Raw genomic sequence first — 20,232 nt, 5'->3', positions numbered from 1 at the left:
CCTCAAAGCTCTAGCATGACTCATGAAGAAAAGGAAGAATTGCAACATGATATATCAAAATTATAAGACTAAGTGCAACAAGTGTCACTTGCAGAAAAAGCGACAGAATCTAAGATGGATGGTTTGAGGAAAGATGTAGAAGCTAAGATGGATGGTTTAAAGAAAGGTGTAGAAGCTAAGATGGATTGTTTAAAGAAAGGCGTAGAAGCTAAGATGGATGGCATGGAAGCTAAGATGAATGGCATGGATGCTAAAATTGATGGCATGATGATAAGATGGAAGAATTGAAGATAAATATGAATAAGTTGCTATAAGAAATGATCACTAATGGTGAAAGGGTAGTAAAGGAAACTCATGATGAGAACAAAAGAAATGTTAATTATGATTCCATAGACTCTAATGTTGGATCGAAGACCCATCATATTCCAAAAATTGATATGAGGAAGTTTTATGGCAAGGATCCCGCAACATGGATATTACAGATGGAGAAATTTTTCGATCTCACTAGTGTGCAAAACACACAAAAGGTGCATATTGAAACTTATATTTGGAACCAAATCAGTTTGTATGGTATCAATGACTTTGCTCTCGTAAACAAATTATCACTTTGGCAATTTTTATGTAAGAATTGACAACACATTATGAGGATACAAAATGAAATGCTTTTTTTAGCCAATTAACAAGTCTCAAACAAAAGGGTTCAATAATGGAGCACATTGACGAGTTCCAAAAATTGAACATAAGGGTAAAAAATATTCTAGAGGAGCATAGGATTGATGTGTTCATAGGGACTTTAAAGGATAATATCCAACATGATGTTCACCTTTGGGAACGTGATTTATTAGAGAAGGCATTCAGGTTAGCAAGAAAAATGGAAAGCAAAATTATGGCAACCCGGAAGCATACTAGTCACAACTATAAAGATGGAAGTGTTGTTACCCCTAGCCTTCCACAACCTATAAGATTGACGCCACAAAAATTGGAAGAAAAAAGAGCAAAAGGGATTTGTTACAGTTGTGATAGCAAATACACTAAAGGTCAGAAGTGTGCTGAGAAGAAATTATTCTACATAGATTGTGAAGAGGAAGAAGAAAAGGAGAAAGAATGGTCAAAAGAAGAGGATATACTCTAGTAACAAAGCCTAGATAAAGAAGAAATCAATCCGACCATATATTGTAATGCACTGGCTGAAATTACCTCTCCTCAAACCATCAAGATAGAAGGACAAATCAAGAAGAAAAAGGTAATAGTGTTGTTTGGTTCAGGAAGCACCCACAATTTTATTCATTGTAAGGTAGCAAAACAATTTAATTGCTTCCTATATCCAGCGCCAGAGTGTCAAGTGATGATTGCAAATGGAGGAACGATAAATTGCTCTGGGAAGTGCCCTAATATCAGACTATCCATGAGAGAATATGTATTGACTAGCCCAATGCTTTCCATTCCAATGGGAGGTGCTTATGTTGTACTAGGAGTCCAATGGCTACAATCCTTGGGTACAATAGCTTTTAATTTTCAAGAACTTTTCATGAAATTTTTTGCGAAAGGAAAGGAAGTTGAATTAAGGGGTATTGCAGGGAAACCACGAAAGATAATCAGCTCTAACGGTATGACAAAGCTTCCAAAAAAGGAACAGAGGGGTGTAATTTCACAATTATGTTTGCTAGATGTTTCCACATCGGAATCATCTATTTCTCCAGATCTGCAAAAAGTATTGGACAATCGTTCTAAGGTATTTGAGACTCCTAAAGGTCTCCCACCTATTCATGATCATGATAATGGTATTCATCCGATTCCAGGAAGTGTTCCTCCAAACATCAAGCCGTATAGATATCCCTATGCCCAAAACAGTGAAGTTGAACATATGGTTGTAGAAATGCTAGAGGCTGATATAATTCAACTAGTCAAAGTCCTTTCTCTACTCCAGTAGTATTGGTGCACAAGAAGGATGGATCATGGCGCATGTGTTCGGATTATAGGGAGCTCAACAAGTCCACTATTAAAGATAAGTTTCCCATTCCTATCATTGATGAATTACTGGATGAATTGCATGGATCAATTTACTTCACCAAGTTGGATCTTCATTCAGGATATCATCAAATCAGAATGAATAATGAAGACATTCCAAAAATAGCATTTAGAACTCATGAGGGTCATTATAAATTTTTGGTCGTGCCTTTGGGCTTACCAATGCATCTTCTACATTTCAAGGTTTGATGAATTCCATTTTCAAACCCTTCCTTAGAAAATATGTGTTAGTATTTTTTGATGATATACTAATCTACAACAAGTCTTGGAAGGATCAAGTTGAACATGTTGACAGGGTGCTACACCTATTAGAGGAGAAACATTTATATGCAAAAAGATCCAAATGTTTCTTTGGAGTACAAGAGGTGGAATATCTGGGTCATATTATATCTCATGAAGAAGTTAAGGTAGACCCTAGCAAAATTAAAGCCATTAAGGAATGGAAAATCCCCACATCCATAAAGCATCTGTGAGGATTTCTTGGGTTGATGGGGTATTATTGCAAGTTTGTTAAGAATTATGGGAGAATATCAACACCTATAACAACATTATTTAACAAAGATGCATTTTCATGGATTCCAGAAGCAACAAAGGCCTTCGAACATCTTAAACAGGCAATGTGCCAAGCACCGAGCTTAGCTACACCAGACATCACAAAAACCTTTATTGTCAGATGTGATGCTTCAGGAAATGGAGTTGGTGCCGTTTTAATGCAAGATGAAAGACCCATTGCTTTTGAAAGTTGTCCAATCAGGGGAAAGGTTTTACACAAAGCTATTTATGAGATGGAAATGTTGGCAATACTACATGCACTTAAGAAATGGTGACCCTACCTAATGGGAAGACACTTCAAGGTAAAAATGGATCATGATAGCCTTAAATACTTTTTAGAACAAATATTATCCTCTGAAGAGCAACACAAGTGGGTCACAAAGATGTTGGGTTATGAATTTGAAATCATCTAAAAAAGGGAAGCAAAATGTGGTGGCAGATGCACTCTCAAGAAAGGATGAGGATGCAGAAGCATTGTTGTGCGCCATTTCTATTATCCAACTAGATTGGATAAACGAAGCAAGGGAGGAATGGAAGAATGACGAAGAAGTGTGGGAACTTATTCGAAAGTTACAACAAGATTCCAGTACATCTGATACATTTAGCTAGCAAAATGATTTGTTATGGTACAAAGATCGCTTATACCTCTATAAGAATTCGCAACTCAAACAAAATATTCTTATGGAATTGCACACTTCTCCCTTAGGAGGGCACTCACGATTTTTAAAAAATTACCACAGGTTTAAGAAGATTTTTTTTTTGGGATGGACTTAAATTAGATATTCAAAAGTTTGGCGCGGAATGTTTGGTTTGCCAGCAAAATAAAGTTGAAACAATTAAGACCCCGAGTCTATTACAACCTTTATCCATTCCAAGCCAACATTGGGAGGAGGTTTCAATGGATTTTATCACAGGTTTACCCAAGTCTGAGGGAAAGAGTGTCATCATGGTGGTAGTTGACAGACTTACCAAGTATGCACATTTTTGTGCATTATCACATCCATTTAAATCCAGTAAAGTTTCTACTGTATTTATGGAAACAATTCAAAAGCTACATCGAAACCCAAATATTATTGTAAGTGACAGAGATCCCATTTTCATTGGAAATTTTTGGACATAATTATTTTCTTGTCTTGGTACTCAGTTAGCTCATAGCTCATCTTATCATCCTCAATCTGATGGGAAAACTGAGATAGTAAACAAATGTTTGGAAGAATATCTTCGTTGCTTTGTATCTGATAAACAGACACAATGGGTCAAATGGTTTCCTCTGGCTGAATGGTGGCATAACACTTCCTTCCATACAACAACAAAAATGACCCCATTTATGGCACTTTATGGATATCAGCCACCATCCATCACATCATATTTAAGAGAAAATTCTAAGGTTCAAGCAGTGGAACATCACATCGAACATCAACAACAAGTCCTCCAACTCTTAAAGGATAACCTCGTGTTGGCACAGAATAGAATGAAACAACAGGTAGATCAACATTGCAACAAAAGAAGTTTTGATGTAGGTGATTGGGTATTCCTATGGCTACAACCATATAAACAAATGTCCCTCAAGCAAGCTAAGAAGGATAATAAATTATCACCAAAGTATTATGGTATGTACAAGGTGTTGCAAAAGATTGGTACTATGGCATACAAATTGGAGCTTCCTGCAGCATCTTGAGTGCACCCAGTTTTCCATGTTTCATGTTTAAAGAAGGTTATAGGCAACCAGCTCCCAGTTCAAACAATATTGCCAGAACTTGATGAGGAAGGAAAAATTATATTGGAACTGGAAGTAGTCACAGAAACAAGAACTCGACAGCTACGAAATCGATCAATTTCGGAGTATCTCATCAAGTGGAAGAACTTATTCGCTGAAGATTCCACATGGGAGGATGAGAATTTTATACAGAAGCATCCAAAACTACTTAAGCATTGAGGACAACACATTTTTGAAGGAGAGGGGCATGTTAGGTCCCTATAATACTAGTGATTACCCCATTACTATTGTAGTTGTATCCCTTATTAATATTGTTGTGCCCCTATTCTCCCCATATTTTATTACTGTGCCCCATAGAATCCCTCTATTGTTATTTTTGTGGCTTTATATTATTATTGTTAGGTCAGCTGGGTTATATTGTGACTCGTTAGACTCCTATATATAGAAAGTGGGTTTTGTCATTTGAATCATCGAAGAATTGTTCATTTGTCTAATGTAAAGGAGGTTACCTCCTCGAAGAGGCTGTATTCTAAGGCGTTGATCTCTCTTTTCTATCTTTTTGTGAGTTGGTTTCATAACATGAACACATTTAATACTGTGGTAAGTCATTTCTTATTTTTTTATATTAAAATTTTAGATGAATATAAGTGCATCAGCTTCTTGTGTTCTCTACGAGATTTGTGGGATAGTCTAGTTATTGCAATATGTAGCAATGCAACTGCCTTGCAGTTTGATGAAATAGTCTCATCCTTACTAACGGAGGAGATGAGATGGAAAAATATGGAGAGCTAGAATGGTGATGCCTTATCTATATGAGGACAATCCTAGAACAAAAATAAAAGTAACTTATCGAGTGGGAGATCTAAATCTCCTGGAAAACCTGTAAAGGTGTGCTGGAAATGTGGAAAGGAAGGGAACTACAAAAGGTACTATAAATGTAAATCTTCAGACAAAGGAAAGGGATTTGATGATGCTCCCTTTGCAGAGGCGAAAACCACCTCAGATGAAGGTCGGGAAGTGTACTTGGCTTCTTCAAGTACACATGTAGAGGATGAGGTATGGCTGATTGACTCAGTTGCATCATTTCACTTCACTCCCCATAGAGAGTGGTTATGCGAGTATGATAAATATGATGTTGGTGATGTCTTCTTGGGAGAGGACTAGAAGGCTAGAATTGTTGGTTATGGAAAAGTGAAGTTGAAGTTGGAAGGTGGAAGGATAAGAACACTTCTGGATGTTCTACATATTCCTACATTAACCAGAAATCTAATTTCTATAAGCAAGATGGGTGATGCAAGTGTAAAACAATGTTCGAGAAGGATACATGCAAGATGGTTCGAGGAGCACTCGTATTGATGTGGGGACTTCAGATTGGAACTTTGTACAAGCTACAAGGTAGCACTATTATTGATTGGTGCAATATTTTTGTGGTTCCTAAAAGTGGAGAAGAAAATCTAGTGGTTTCTCAAGAAAAGACCATGCTTTGGCATCAAAGGCATGGAAATATTGGAGAGAAGGGCCTTCTAATACTTCATGGTAAAGGTATGCTAGAAGGTATGACTAACAACTCTCTAGATTTTGATTTCTGTGAAAATTGTGTATATGGGAAGCAGAATCGGGTGAGTTTCCCCTTTGATGGTGGGAGGGTGAAATAGATATTAGAGCTCGTGCAAGTGATGTGTTTGGACCTAGGAAGGTTCCATCACTAGGTAAGTCTATGTAATATGTATCATTTATAGATGAATTCTCAAAGAATGCATGGATATATTTCCTCAAGAAGAAATCTAAAGTCTTTGATAGGTTTAAAGAATTTAAGGCTTTGGTGGAAAACCAGACAAGGAAGAAGATAAGGTGTTGGGGACAGATAACGGTGGAGAGTTTTGCAAGAAGAAATTTGAAGAATTATGTAAGAAGTGTAGTATAGCATGATAAAATACTACTCCATACACACCTGACAAAAATGGAGTTGCAGAAAGAATGAACAAGACATTGATGGAAAGGGCAAGAAGCATGCTCAATGGTGTCAGGTTAGGACATGAATTTTCGTGCAGAGGCGATGGAGATTGCATGTTACCTCGTCAATAGATCGCCTTCCTCAGCATTCGAGGATTTGACTCCATAAGAGGTATGGATTGGTAAGAAATCTTCTCTTTCACAACTGAGGTTATTTAGATGTGATGCATATGTACATGTTCCAAAGGAGAAAAGAAAAATGTTTGATAGTAAATTTGAAAATTGCATCCTTATTGGGTATAAGAATGGTTTAAAGTGTTAAAATCTTTGGAACCCAGTAACAAGGAAGGTTGTGTACAACTGAGATGTGGCGTTCAGAGAGGTGAAAGATGTTATTAAACATGAAGTCCAAGCAAAGGAACGTGAGAAGATAGAGTTTGAGCTTAATGTGAGGCTCCATCCTAGGGTCCTCTAACAAAACTAAATTTCTCTAATTTTAAATACAATGAAATGGGAAATAACTTATTTCTAACTAAACATTTAATTGATGATAATTTACCATTTAAAATTTATTTCCCACAATTAAACAATAATCATTTCATTTCAATCACTTACATGAGTATTCTATAAATAGAGGAATACATGTTCCAATAGCATAGTTGAGATGCCCCTGAGCTCCTAATCTTGCTAGGATGCTCCTCTTGAATACCGACTATATTTACCTCCCAGCCAACTAGGAAGTATTTCCTAGCCCATGAAACCTCCATAGGTTCCCTAGTCCTCTGAGCCCAAGTCCAACCAGATGTAGTGAGTCCAAGATAAACAATACTCACCTTCTCTACCTTCTCTCTTCTCCACCTTCCTCTCAAAACAAATCCTCCAAAACCACAACCAAACCAAACCAAAACCAAGACCAAGCATCCCCCCTCCTCCCATCATCCTTCCCCTTTTATGCCCTTTTCTCTTCTCCACCTCGTCCACCTATCATTAATGTCATAACTACCCCCTCATACTTACATTTGACTTATCTTCTCCCTATTAAATAAGAGACGACATTTTGGGATGAGATATGAATATATAATTTGGTAATTAATTGGAGAGGACCATGTCTTCTCCCAAGTAAATTTGAGAGGACATTTTGGGGATGAAATATGAATATATAATTTGGTTATTAATTGGAGAGGACCATGTCTTCTCCCAAGCAAATTTGAGAGGACATTTTGGGGATGAGATATGAACATATAATTTGGTAATTAGTTGGAGAGGACCATGTGTTTTCCCAAGTAAATTTGAGAGGACATTTTGGGGATGATATATGAATATATAATTTGGTAATTAATTGGAGAGGAACATGTCTTTTCCCAAGTAAATTTGAGAGGAAATTTTGGGGATGTGGATATTTAAATTGCAATAAATGGAAGGAAACCATATGCTATCAAAATTTAAATTTGAGGAGGTAAGTTTGGAATTGAATAATAACAAAATTTATATCAGTAATAAATTTACAGTTTCACCAATGTAGGTATGTACCAATATTTCTTGATAATTATAACTCAATATGTTAAGGTAATTTAAACTCTAATAAAATTTTCATGATAAGATTAAGTAGGGCATTACATACACTCCTCCTTCAGAAAAATTCATCTTGGAGTTAGAGTGTAAAAGATACAAGGAGTTCGAAGCAGTTTGGCAATAAGGCATAACAAAATAGAGAGAGTTATAGTAGTAAAATTTGATAAGTCAGACAGCGACATCATGTCCCATCAAAATTCTCCAACTGATCTATATCCTCCTATCCTTCCTGACCTACTTTCGTTCCCACCCTATCCATCCTCTACTACTATATATGGTGGCATCGGCTATACCATTCTAACCACTGATAAAACCAATATGACAGAAGCGTTGACTATATCGACCTAACTTCCCCAGCAGGCAACTGGGAATTGTCATCACATGTTTAGGGGAGCGTGTCCACCACTTCCCTCCCATGATTCTAGGTTTGGAGGTTACACAGTGGGAAATATCTCCCCCCTCCTCGCAACTAGGGTCAATGCCCTAATATGGACCACACTAAAGGGCTAGTTGGATACTTTTCATCGAATAATCCAGTCAGGTATTCTTGTCACTTGTCATTTACATTTTACCCATGTCATAAGAGTGCATATCAAATGGATACCAAATGTAATAGAAAAATGTACATCATACCTTTCCTTATTGGATGTCTCGACCTTCTCCAATGGAAGAGTAGATCTTGGTTATCATATAGTTATTTCCAATCCGCAGATTAATTCTCATCCATGGATATATAAAACAACAAAAAATATATAGATACATGATTTTAAACATCATATTATTAAGTCTAGTATCAACGTATCAACTTTTTAGTTCATACTAGAAATAAATCTTACATTAGATAAATCATAATTTCACTAAGTCATTCATGAGATAAATCATATCCACTTAAGCCATACATGAAACAACTATAACTCTGATAAATCATGTATTAGATAAATCATAACCAAGTAAGTAATACATTAGGTCATACATCGAACATTTCAATTATCAATACCTAATCCATCTAATGATTTACATTAGTTTCACCTGTCCAACTACATGCATCAATATTACATAGTGCTCATAAATAAATAACATGGAACTACAAAATAAAGCCTTAGCATAGGTAGCTATCTAATTCAAAATGGACATCATAAATGGTCAAAAGTGAGGAGTAACTGCGACATATAGTCTTTGCATCCTCTCAGGTAGAATATCTTGGGTTAGACTTGTCCCATTGTATCTTAACTTGGTCCACTAAGTGATGCCTGAATTATCAAACCCTATGTTATGATGTATTTTATGTTTGAAACTTCTTTCAACCCCTCTCAATAGTATGGAATTCAGGTCATCCTAAATTTGTATGTAGCGAATATTTTACATCGTCCATCTTTCAAGTATTTTATTACCTTCTTCTGTACTCTATCACTTTATGCTTACAATGTTTATATTCCAAACAAAATTTATGGTCATATTACCGCCCAGGCGCCTAACTATGTGTTGCTTTTAAATTTCAATATTAAACCATTCAAATTGTTTCACCATTTCATTATGCATGCATGATACTGTGATGATTAGAGGTCTTTGGGAAATTGGATGCCCATGTTATTGGCAAGACATGTATAGTTGATGACTCTGTAGGTTGGCATGGTACCAACAACCTCACTCTTGCCTTCAAGTTGATAGCAAGGCCGATTTATTTATAAGAAAGGAAATAAGTAGCAGAAGGAATCTGAACTAGTAACAGGCCCAATATATAATTATAGCGCTCATTTACAGTCATGACCATTCTTTGCATATTTATAACCATGAATTAAAACTCAAAATGGCACAATTAGTTGAAGACTTTCCATGGATGACAACTTGTGTGAGTTGCCTCATTTAGCCAAAATATGCTTACTTGACAACCACATTATCCAAACGGAAGTTGTAAAAAAAATAAAATAGTTGCACACACCTACTAGGTTCTCTTCAGGCTGTTACATCAACCAAAAATAGGCAACCAATTCCAAGCAGAAAACATATGTGCATTTTGTAAACCTTTTAAGTGATCATACCATTCATGCTAATACTTTTTATGATCCATAGGTTTCAATACAAATACTTATATCAATATTCTAACCGCTAAAAAATATTTTACATTTAAACTGATGCATATTGATTTCTAATCAATGCTCATCAAAATTATAAACCATGGTATCCAGCGTAGTAAATACTAGTGTATATTTGTCAAACCTATATTCTGTTTACTTATTTATGTTAGTCCTTAAGGTGACGAGAATATCAGATATTTGAACTCACGCATTTTAATCTCTTACAACTTCTCATTAAGCATAATTAGATTGTGTTAAAGGTCAATGTAATTCAGCCATGATCATGGTCTCTTGTTTTTAGTTTATGCCCTTGCTTTGTACTCGAAAGAGATCAAAATCTGAGGAGTGGATATTACCGAATCTAAATTCGAGAAGGAGATGAGTGAAATATAGGATTCAAAACCAAGAATGGTTTGTATGAATAGTTGGTTAGATTTTTTGTGTTGATAAACACCCCCATTACATTTATAAGAGCAATAAACTAGGTGCTTATACTACACATTGATTTTTTTTTTATCGAATTTCATAATAATATATGTTAGGATAAACATGAATTAATATTTAGAGCACTTGTATAAAAAAAAATCATAATCAATCTTGAACAGAATGAGTCTTGCAAATAAAAGATGAACCTTTAGTACTTTGAAATTAAATTTCAGTGGATACCCTAAGCATGGATCCAAGAAGATCAAGGCCATACTTGAATGGCTTGTTCTAGAAAGTAAAGCAGAGTTAAGAAGTTTCATTTAATAAGAAAATAAAATCTATGCATTTACCAGTTCATAGATAGAAAAGGGGAAAGAAGCCAAATTTTATTTGTAAGGCCTCATAGAAACAACATTTCAAAACTACTGACAATATTTAAAAACTTCAAGTTGGATATGCACCTAAACAATCTTCCCACCTTTACAAAACAAAATATAGATTGCTTATACTATTCATCTTCTTCAATGTATAAAAAGTGATAAATACATAATAGTTGGTATAAAACATGGGTACTAAAAAAAAATTCCAATCTTTACTATAAAGACCTCATATAAACGACATTTGAAAACCACTGACAATATTTTGTTGCAAATGCAACTAAATAATCTTCCCATACCTATAAATTAAAATATGGAATACTTATGTTACTAGTCTCCTTCACTCAGAATAAATAAATAAACATATATTCTCTAGCTTTTGTATCTCTATGCTTGAGAAAAGAAACATTAGTAAGACTTCTCTAAAAGATATTAGCAATCATCTCTATCATTATTTGTATAATGCTTGCACAATAAAACTAGAATACTTGCACAGGTAGTATTTCCTAATTAAACCATCCAAAAAAAAAATTTAAGCTCTCTAAAGGATATTGCATATTACCCTAACATGTTCTAGAAAGAAAGTACAATTCTAAAACAATTTGCAAAAGAGGGTTTTTGTTGAAAATATTCATTGCATTGGTCATTTTGAAATGAGTATAATTTATAAAAGCTATAGGTAAGGTTCAATGAATCCATTTGAACACTTGTAATGATTGCAAGGTTAGGCAAAGGTTGGTCGGATCAAAAATAGCCATGGAAACAAATGACAACAATCCACATTTGGTTCCTATTACTTAGATCTAGAATTTGACAATTTCTAGCTTACTTTGATGATGAATGATGATCACCAATAGAAAGATTAAATAGTCTATACTTCTATTTATCCTTTTTGAACATTCCAAAGCTTATAAGAATATGCTTTTCTGTTCTGATAGTAAAAATTTAAAAAATACAAATCGTACCATTGTTTTTCTTTCGGAAATTTAGTAAAACTGCAAGCATTTAGCTCAGGAAACAATCTCCCAAATTGCAGTTTAAGTGGGAAGAAAATCTACCAACTGATACATTTTAGCGTAACATGTATTGGGCATAGCTTGCATGCTTGTTTTGGCAAGAACCTTGCAATGAACAACTATGGTAGACCACCTAGCTAGTGAAAAGGTCAGGCAACCTTAGTTAGAAGAAGTTGTTCTCAGAGAAGAAATGATTTGAACAAAGGAACTATATCAAATTTTCATTTCCTCCTCTTTTTTGGCTTTCTTTAATTTCCTTTATTAGTGACTTCCTTTGGTGAGGTGGTTTTAGAAGTTATTTTGGTAGTAAATATTTAGAAGAGGTTTATTAAACATTTCTGACATAGTTGTAGCCTTAATAGATTGCACCAAATGTCAACATTTAGATGAAGTAACACTGGAAAAATATATTTAGCTACCCAAAAAGGGAAAAAAATATGCCCCACACAACAATGCATTAAATGCTATATAGTTTGGGATATACAATATTGGACATAAATGGTGTATATCCCCACTTATATAGCATTGGATGTTCTGTGATGCTTCTTTTGTAGCAGTTGGATTAGTATTGAGTTAGACTCTTACATGTAGGCTTGTAGCACATTTCAACAAAATTGATGCCAAAAGAAAATATAACACTTCTGGTAAAGAAATATATGTTGTCATTCAAAAACCTTGTTGGCTCACTAAGATGTCTTTTTACAGGAAATCTTAATCCCTACATTAGTTGTCAACCCGAGGTAAGTCTTTCCATTTCAAGAGTGCCAACACAGTATGTGCAGTGAAGCTAGAGGTTATCTAATGATGAATCGCTGCAATCATTGAAGTCCAATTATTCAATTCAATTCACACAATTCTACAAAGAACTATCTATGAAAGGAATTCTCACAACACCCTATGTAATCCAATATAACTTTCTCTGAAACAAATTAGAATTGAATGGAAATGAGAATTACAGAGAGAATTATTCAAATAATCTTGAGACTAATCACACTTAATCAAGTAAAGCAACTATGATTATCGAACAACACTACCAGTCTATAACAACTCAAATCAATCTGCATTATTAAACAACAATAATAAATCAGCAACAATCAACAATCGGTAACTGAACAACAATCAATAAGTGAACAGTAACAGCTATAAAAGATTCCTAAATGGTAAACATTCTACATTGCAATTTATAGAAGTTACTTAGTCTTGTCTCTCAAGATCTATGATAAAATCTATTCAATTTGAACAACAATCAAACACACATTCACTCATTCTAATCAAGGCGCTTACTTAAGTCTATCTTGTAGCTTCAATATAAATCTAAGTGAACAATGGTAAAAATCAACGCTGCAAATCTTCAAGATAAATAAAAGAACTAAACATTAAACCAACTACAAAGACTGTATGTAAACTATAACATAAAGGAGCAGTGGAACTTCTTGTGACTGGGCCCAAAGCTGCTAGAAGCCTCTACTTAATAAAAACTCAGAATATAGAGATGTATCAAGCGCAACTTTCTTTCATTAAATTCAAAGTAACAACTGACAGAGTCACTGAATTAACATTTTTTTTGCTCCAAAAAGAATAATTACATATTAAAATTCTGAAATCGTTCTAGTTGCCTTTTGGCCTTATATAACATAAAAGAGAAACTTGGATAGAGGCAAATCTTCAGGATCAGGAGATTTGACAATTTCACAATAAAAAATCTGATCATATGATAAAACAAGAGTATTTGAACTGATCTTCTGATCCCTTGTCTGCCCCAGATGCTGTGGCGTTTCCTATTTATGGCCTTGTGTTGTCCTGCCAACTAAACAACTTTTGCCCAATCACATCTCTGCATACATAGATAGCAAAGAAACAATTTTTCCTACTAAATTCGCCTATTCTATCAGCAAATAGTTTCTTCCAACTTTGAGTGATATTTTCCTCGTTTTATTCTATAAATGGAGATAATATGATAAGGATGAATGATAAATGAAGCATTAAATGAAGAGAAATCATACCTTTTTCCCGTCCCAACAAACATTATATTGGAAACATTATTTCTTGCATAAAGAATTTGTTTTTCCCATTCATCAAGCACTACGATATATAAATTCTCGAGAAAATTTATAACATGGACATGCCAATTGGTTCCCATTATTTTAGATTGTCACTTTTGTTATTCAACATATAATAAGAAATGAAATGTTGTTGTGTAAACTTTAAGTAGTGCTGCCATTTAATTATAACTATGCAAACTGAATCATGGGCTTTAATGTAATTAAAAAAGCACAACTAGAAGCATTTTTGGAGAATATTTGTTGGTGGATGGATTTTGACTTATGCTAGACAATTTGCTTGAATGTAATAGAAAAGGATTACGTGAATTATGCATATTTTGGAAAAACGGTTTTGAATCCTACCAACCAATTAAACACTAGAAGAAGTTTTGAAGAATATTTGTTGGTGGATGGATTTTTGTTTAAAGATAGACAATTATGTATTCTGGCTAGATCAACGATAGAGAAATTGATCCAAAAATTGGATTCAAGTGGGTTGAGAGGAAACTTTTGGCAAAATAAAGCATTCAGTTAAGTGAGTTGAAGGTTTCGTTGTCCACAATGAGAGATGTCAGTAACTTTATTGTTGCTTTCAAGATTTGTTAAATTACAGAGGATATAAAAGCACTAGTTTGCATAAGACTTTGCTTCTATTGAATAAACCATGGGCTGGTGTTACTGTAGACTCTGTTTTGGGGTTGCCTCAAACACGAGGATGTGAACACTGAAAAGCTAATTATAGTTGAATGTGATGCTATTGTTGTAGCAATTGGAAGAGTATATATAGTACAATTTAATGAAAATATGAAAGAGGCGAAAGAGAAAATACAATGATGACTTTGCTTTAGCATTATCATGATCCTAAGACCACACTAAATCCTAATTCAATTCAGTCAATATCTTCATCATTAATGTTTTGTGAGTAACTGAGTTGTTCATTTATCAATATGGATTTGTCATTCAATAATAATATTAAACACCCCCTCTTTTTTTTCTTTTTTTTTTGATAGGATATATTCCGGCCAATTTTTTTTTGGAAGGGTACAACTGTGAATGTACTTAAAAGCTATGTTTTTGGCATATTGTGTCTATTTAGTTTTCTTGGAAATGCATAATAGCTATCTCTATGTACACTTCGTGGTTCAACTACACTGCAACCCTTTATAATATAAATTCTCTAGTTTTTGTTATAAGGAAATAAGCATGTACCTGTGGTCTCATCTTCCTCATCACCTCCATCCTATCCATTGGAAAATGTTGGGGCAAGGCCTTTCCTTCCTCATCAGAGACAAAACGCTGGTCAACACGATTATTGATATTGATCTTAGGTTTCTTTTCCTTTTTTTTAGTTCTTGTTGCCAACTTGTAGCTTTAGTATCCCCATCTTCAATTGGCCTCTTTTTGGTCAGAAATACGTCATCCCCTTCATCCTCATTCCTGGATCTCAATTTCTTATAATCTTATGATAGAAGACTGGTATCCTTATTGCTAGAGTGATGACCTAATTTGGAGTATCTTTTACTTGTTTTGACTCTCCATTCGTAACATTAGTAAGAAGTCATCATCTGCACCATCTACACTGCCATCTTCATTCTCACTTCCTTTACTGTCTACAGGCTTGTGTCTGTGCTCAACACATACAATGTCCATATTTTTTCAGTTTGTTTCCACTCCTTTTCAAGAAACGTATCAAAATAAAGGCATAATTTGATGATGAGGGAAATATCTTACGACTTTTACCTAAGAGATTCACATGCATCGATGTTTTGCGCGAGGCTAAAGAAACGTGTAGCAATTGGTTTTACAAGATTGGTTATATTCAAGAACTACTTTCTGGAATTTACTTGGAAGTGGCGATTTTCCGTTCACGATATTTTTGGATGAGAATCCGTTGAATGTTTGCCAACGTTTGAGTTTGATGACTAGATGGTTAGAAGATCCCTTAGCCTTTGCCTTTGCTTATTTGTACTTGGCTCGTTGCACACAAGCATTGATTCCTTACGAAAAAGGTTTTCTCATTACATGATTTAGTGATTATATCACAGTATTTCAAAGGGTTCTTTCAAGCAATCTAGTTACCAAAATGATGAAGTCTTATCATGAAAAAATAGATATAAGTCCACTTGATGGAACCTGTAATCAAATGGATTACTAGATGCATTTTTAGTTTTTCAGATCAGGAGAGGATTATTCATCTTTTAAGAGATTTTGGGGTTCAACCAAATGAGTGGAAACCAACTCAAGCATTCATCCAGTTTTTGTTTTCCTGCATTTCTTGTTGAAGCAGTTACTGGCAACAGTTGTTAGTACTCATACCTTGTGGCTACTTAAACTTGTAGAAATTTTTGTAGACCTTTCAATGGTCCAGTATTTGAATTGTATATTTCTTGGGTTTAAACACTGTGAGTGTAGTCCACCATGGAAACTGCGCCTTACCATATTGAATGAGGTGCTAGAGGTGGTTGCTCCATATTAATATGCAAATGAGTATTTGATGGTTATGGATGTGTATATTGATTATATTCTTGAAAATAACATGGAAGATCAACTGAGCATGATTTAGATTATATTTCAGAGCATGTAAGAGGAATTTTAGTTGATGATGTAGAACTTGCAAGTTTAGAGTCAATCATCCTCAAGCTGATTTCATACTTCACTAACCTAACACGTGTTCTTTCTATGGATCATTTTGGGTACATCATGGATGTTCTTTATGGCAGCACACATGAATCTGTTTACAAGAATATCCTTAATCATATTTCTAAGAGTAGCCAAAGAATTAGGGATCTTGTTATGAGGAAATTTCTATTTGAAGTTTCTAAGATTCTTCATGACTCCATAGATATCCTTAGTGGTGAAGATGATTGTAAGCAGATTGCTAACACCGTGAAACACTTTTTCCACCTGGTGGATTTTGGAGGTGATTTAGAGGAACATTTATCTTTTCTAATTCATTGTCATGCAACCTTCAGCAAAATGGACCCTTTTAAGGAACCATGGGCACATTCAAGTAATTATTTAGCTTCTAGAACCTTAAATATGGAAAAAGGGTCCCAACAAATGCAAGTTACAAATTTTGTCAAAGCTTGCATTTCCTTCAATGAAGTAACTATACATTCTGTTGAAAGCATTTTAAGGCATCTATATTTATTTCTTGAAACTACTGAGGTGGTGTTGAAGCCCCGAAAATCGGGTCTCCAACAAGGGGCATACCCACCTGGTCCAGACCTTGGTTAGCAGCTCCTTTTCTATTTGGTATAATGGGTCTGACTGGGGATATGGGACCAGTTTCCCAATTTATGTGTGTGTCTGTGAAGAACTGATATTTCCTTTCTAAAAGTTCCTAAGTGAGATGATCTAGTTCTAACTCTAATCTAATAACATGCAAATTGTATTTTAATAAGTAGAAATATCTAAGCCTACACTAACGTGCAGTGTAATCCTTCTGTTATGCGATCTAAAATGATTTCAGATAACAATCGATAATAATGATCATTCAACTATTATGAGAAAAGAATTCAATAAAGATGAACCATTTCGTATAAAAAGCTAGATGAAACAGTTGTGAAAAGCATATCGCATAATAAGCTACTCATATACTAAGCATAAATAAATAGCTATCACCATACAAAAGTGCCAAATGATAACTCAGACATTTACGCATCAATATATAAAAAACTGAACATGAATATCACTTTTAACACAAAGGCAGAAATAGTTAAGAGATAGAAGTACCATTTATAACTAGTCCTACTCATGAGCTTCAAGCGATACTGATTTATCTCTTCTTAATCCAACATCCACTAAGAGTACATAAGTGAAACATCAGTAGAAGATATTAAATGCAAATATCAATAAATCTTGTTCCATTCATTCATCAAAACCTCCTCAGAGGGTACAAAAGTGCATGTTCTGGGGATAAGTTTTTGACAAATTTCAGGACCTTTCTCTAAATGCATGAGAAGGGTTTAAATACTACTAAATAAATCTAAAAATAACTTATTACAAAAAAATAGGATGTGGTTTAAATGACCATCCTCATTTCAGGAAAAAATAAAGCAAAATTAAAACTAAAACTGAATCTAAAATTAAAACTACTAACTAATTATTTTTGTATCTACTCCTTGAAATCGCACGCATTCAACATTTGTTTGAGAAGAGTCGGCTGGCCGAATTCCTATTTTAGTTGTACTATGAAAACAAAATCAATAAAAGCTGGTGCCATCTTCTTGGCAGAATTGATGATACACTTGAGAGTCATGCACTGGCTGTGTGGTTTTACTAAATATGCCCAGTAAGAATCCCAATTCAATTTGGTTAACCTTTGGATTGATTCTGCCTTTTCTTGATCCTTTTGTCTCTAGCCTGTTTGTAGTTGTTGTACTTATACATACCATTTTAAAGATATTTCTGACAAATACCACTGGTTTTAGGATTCAATTTTTACATTTTTACCTCTATCATTGCTTTTACAAATTTCTGGGCTTACAGGTGATTGAGCAATTAGAAGATTTCCTTTTCAAGAAGTTTTTCCCAGTGATGCGCTAATCGCGCATCGAAAACAACCTCCGTTTCTTGATCCGGGCTTCCTTGGTGCATTCTTCGCCTTTTACGCGTTTTTCTTTTAGCGGATATAAAGCTCAAATTTTGTGAAAATAATGATTCCATAAGCTCTTGACCCTGAGTTTTAAATTTTCTATTTTCGATATCAGTGTTGTCCAGTATCCATTTAATCATGTCTGTGTAGGGAAGAATTTTGGACCTTGCCGCTATCTTATGTAAGAACGAGCAAGCTAGCTTTGTAATGGATGCCTCAGAAGGACCATGTGAGCCAGCAGTAGCCGTAACCTCCATCACCTTGGGATTCTCTTCTTCAAGTAGATTATACATGCCTTCCCAAGTAGCAATACCAACGTCTCTGTTATAGGCGGTGTCTGTATACAAGGGTGTCATTTCTTTCTCTTCAGAGATCGGGGTTTTGCCTTTCTTTCCCATAATATCTTGCATACTGCTTTGTATATTTCTCTGTTTCTCATTCCTGCAATTTATAATTGAAGTGAGAATAATGATAAGGAAAGGTGACGGGAAAGTTTTAAATGCCGAAGAAATATCAAATACACCACCTTATGTGAAATTACTTTTCTATAACCACAAAACCATATTCCATTAATGACTGGAAACTAACTCATTAATTAGCATTAAAGTGCATAACCTGGTCTCAGTTTATGGAAAATAATTTTTCGAACCACGAGCCCGAAAGATCTATGATGAAGCAATTTTTTGATTTCCTTTGCAATATCGCAGATTGTAACATCACAGAATTGCAACATCGCAAGATCGCTCTATCGCTTTATCGCTTGCTTGCTATATCGCAATGTCGCTTTGCCGCTCATCACAAAATCGCAATATCGTAGGAACGTCTCATATGAAAATTTTTGTTAATCTATTTTCTACGAAATACGATTTGAGATATGAGCCATCGCATAGCGACTGTTTGAGGTCTTTCAACATAAGTGATTTTTTAGGCATGCGATGCGATAAATGTTTTCTTAATGTGTAGTTTCGCATCGCGATCTCACAATCTTAGAATTCGGCTTGCAAGGAGGTATTCATTATCTTTTTGCGATGCGATATTTCCTAAGGAATAATTCTACTTTATCATAAAACTTAGGCTTTTTTTATTTTTCAAGGGTATTTTCCTAAGTTTATGATGGTAAGTTTTATTAAAAAGGAAATACAAGCACTAATTAATTTTTAAATTTTTGACTAAGGGTCCCCACTTATTTAGTATTAGGAATAACACTAAATAAGAAGGGGGGTTGTTGCTGGCCACAAAAATTGGCGATTCACTTGGAAGAACCAGTTATCTCTGCTTTTCTTTTGAATTTTCTAAACTTCCAAAACAGAAAATTTTCCAGAAAATTAAACTTTATTATAGAAAGACAAAGTACATCATGGTTTTACCTGTCAATGATATTTTTCTTCTTCTATTTTCAACTTTGATTATTTACTCCCTCAAGCTAGTCCTTGTATCTACATCAGTCATTACTTGGTTTATAAAGATAAAAACAAAGCCTTCTCTATAAATTAGTTTTGAATATGCTCATTTTTTGTAGGTAGAGCCTCTGCTACCAGCAGGTGTTTATAGCCTCAACAGGGTTACCTGTTACCCAGCAATGATCCTGTATCCTACTTAGAGAAATTTACAACTTTCAAAGAGAAATCCATATTTACACTTATTGCTTTCATTTTTCTTTTTTACCCTTAAAGAACAATGTCTTGGTTTGGTAGCCAATTTATGACACAGTCATTCACTTGATCTATAACTTTGCTAAACAAGTTGGTTTGTGATGAAACCCCTTGTCTTTTGATTGCAACAATCTTGAGTCATTTCCCTGTTGTGGTATGCAATATGGCAAATTCAGTAAGCTATAATATCTATGATCATGATAAGTTAGCTCATGATGAGACCTC

General features: G+C 34.6%; 1 pseudogene; it reads left to right on the top strand.

Annotated features, from left to right (window-relative positions):
* LOC149144733 (uncharacterized) overlaps nt 1–16,995 on the top strand; it is a 40,718-nt pseudogene extending 23,723 nt beyond the window's left edge.
* Nucleotides 16,996–20,232: the final 3,237 nt, after the last annotated feature.

This window comes from Pinus tabuliformis, chromosome X (genome assembly GCF_031772625.1).
Source record: "Pinus tabuliformis cultivar Carrire ecotype Pingquan chromosome X, CPIR1, whole genome shotgun sequence".
Taxonomy (NCBI): Eukaryota; Viridiplantae; Streptophyta; class Pinopsida; order Pinales; family Pinaceae; genus Pinus; species Pinus tabuliformis.
The sequence above is the reverse complement of the archived record's forward strand: the minus strand, read 5'-3'. Positions and strand labels throughout refer to the sequence as shown.